General features: G+C 41.0%; 1 protein-coding gene across 5 annotated transcripts in view; it reads left to right on the top strand.

Annotated features, from left to right (window-relative positions):
* Nucleotides 1-2,500, top strand: part of tead3b (TEA domain family member 3 b) — a 53,805-nt gene that overhangs the window by 23,407 nt on the left and 27,898 nt on the right. The window lies entirely within an intron of this gene.

Here is a 2,500-nt window from a genome sequence, read left to right on the forward strand (position 1 = left end):
TAGAAACAATACCACACTCCCCTCCACTCCTCTCCTCTCATTTCTTCTCCTTTCCTCTCCTCTCTTCTCCTCTCCCCTCCTCTCCTCTCCTCTCCCCTCCTCTCTCTGCATAGAAACAATACTACACTCCTCTCCTCTCCTCTCCTCTCCCCTCCTTTCTCTGCATAGAAACAATACCACACTCCTCTCCTCTCCTCTCCTCTCCTCTCCCCTCCTTTCTCTGCATAGAAACAATACCACACTCCTCTCCTCTCCTCTCTTCTCCTCTCCTCTCCTCTCCTCTCCTCTCTCTGCATAGAAACAATACCACACTCCTCTCCTCTCCTCTCCTCTCTTCTCCTCTCCCCTCCTCTCCTCTCCTCTCCTCTCCCCTCCTCTCTCTGCATAGAAACAATACCACACTCCTCTCCTCTCTTCTCCTCTCCTCTCCTCTCCTCTCTCTGCATAGAAACAATACCACACTCCTCTCCTCTCCTCTCCTCTCTTCTCCTCTCCTCTCCTCTCCTCTCCTCTCCTCTCCTCTCCCCTCCTCTCCTCTCCTCTCCCCTCCTCTCTCTGCATAGAAACAATACCACACTCATCTCTCCTCCTCTCCTCTCCTCTCGGCTCTCCGCTCTTCTCCTCTCTGGTCTGGTCTCTCGCGGGCAGCTTGAAAAACACTTAGGATTGGTAACCAGTTTCAGGCCTGCCTGAGCTGCAGTGAGCCACGGCTCCAGACCACAGGCATGCTTTGAGGCCAGAGCTGATTAGTGAGCGTCTTAAGTTTTATTTTATATAATGTCACACAGTCATTTGTCATTGTAGAGGCATCAGGCAGGGGAAATCACACTAACCATTACACCCGCCATTGTTGAGACTCTACCTTCTTTACCATCTTGTTGTTTTGCAAAAGAAAGCAATTGAATTTTTCTTTTTCATTCATTCTCCTTTCGCCCTTATCTTTTCCTGTTTGCTTATTTGTGTAGAGTACCCTCCACATGTATTGGCACCCCCTGGTAAAGTTGAGTAAAACTAAAAGGCATAAAAATGATCTATTGGCAATTCATCTTCAGCTCACAATGAAAGCTATGAGTAAAAATCGGACCTTGAGGGGAAAAATAACAATGCATCATAAACAATATATATATAAAAAAAACTATATATAACTTGTTTAAGTTAATCAGGATGTCTACGAACTTTCAAACAGTATTCCATGACCTCCTGTTTAAATGTCAAATATCCTAGTCATTTTTCAACATGGGAATACACATTTGAGAATACATACACATTTGAAATTTATTTTGGAAAGTCAATGAATGGTTATAAAATATATATTCAACTCACCTGAAAATACCCTATTTACAGTTAAAATGATTAAGAAGTTCCAATCTTCTGGAACTGTTACAAACTTGGTTGGACATGTTGGAGTTGCTAAGTTGGATCATGTTCTGTGACCAGATGGAATGAAAATTGAACTGGGTCTGTTGCGGGCCTGTTTTTGTTCTGCATGGCTCTGCCAAGACACTAAACGTGGGCAACGATTGGATCATCCATCAGGTCAACAAACCAAAATGTCAAGATCATCACCAAAATGGCTAACTGAACCTAAAATGAAGTTTCTGGTTTGGAAACATTGGGTTGAGCTAAAGAGGAAAATGGACTTATGAATATGGGCTATCTGAGGAGATTCTGTGAAGCAAAATAGTCGCAAATATTTTTGTACCAAGGGTGCCAATAAACGTGGAGGTTACTGTATGTTAGTCATACAGTACCCTCCACATGTGAAATGTTCCATTGGTTGTGATTCTTTTGCTTTCTTACATTCCTATTTTAACTATATGACTATGAGAATACTATCATGAAACAGTTTTCTATTCAAATTGTGTGTGTGAAACATTCATTCTTCTTTTTATTTAAGAAATAAGGTTCACTGAGTTCAATTAACAGGCTAATGGAATCTATTAACAGCTCCCATTAATTTCCTACTGCAGGTAAACATGTAGATAGGTGATTGATGATGGTTATGGGCGTGCGTGTTTTCTTTGGAGTGGTGATGTGGGTTTAATTAGTGTGTTATTAACAGGCTTATTCTAACCTCCTCTCGTTAACGTTGATGGATGACAGGTAATTGGGAGGGAAATGTTAACACTGGTGTGAGAGTTCATTCTATAGCTCATTTTCACTCTCCTCCTCTGCCATCTTTCTTTCTTTGTTTCTTTCTTTCTTTGTTTCTTTCTTTCTTTTTGCCTCTCATCTCGTCTCGTTGAATTATAGGTCAATAAATGTTTCCAAAATGCTTTTTAATATGATATTTGAATATACTTCTTTTGATAAATATTAAAAAAATAAAAAAACCTCCTCCCCCTTCTATTCTCCCTCCTTCTTCTCCCATCCTCTCACACTTCCTATCTATTCCCCCTCTCTATCTTTCCCCTCTTTTGCTTTTCTCTTTCTCGCTCCCCATATTCCTCATTTCCCTCTCTTCTTTTTCTCTCTCAAATTGAATGTAGAATTCTAAAGG

This window comes from Alosa pseudoharengus, unplaced genomic scaffold (genome assembly GCF_046254945.1).
Source record: "Alosa pseudoharengus isolate Yale_2024_CS ecotype anadromous, Long Island Sound unplaced genomic scaffold, YU_APseudo_1.1 YU_APseudo_1.1_scf_5, whole genome shotgun sequence".
Classification (NCBI taxonomy): domain Eukaryota; kingdom Metazoa; phylum Chordata; class Actinopteri; order Clupeiformes; family Clupeidae; genus Alosa; species Alosa pseudoharengus.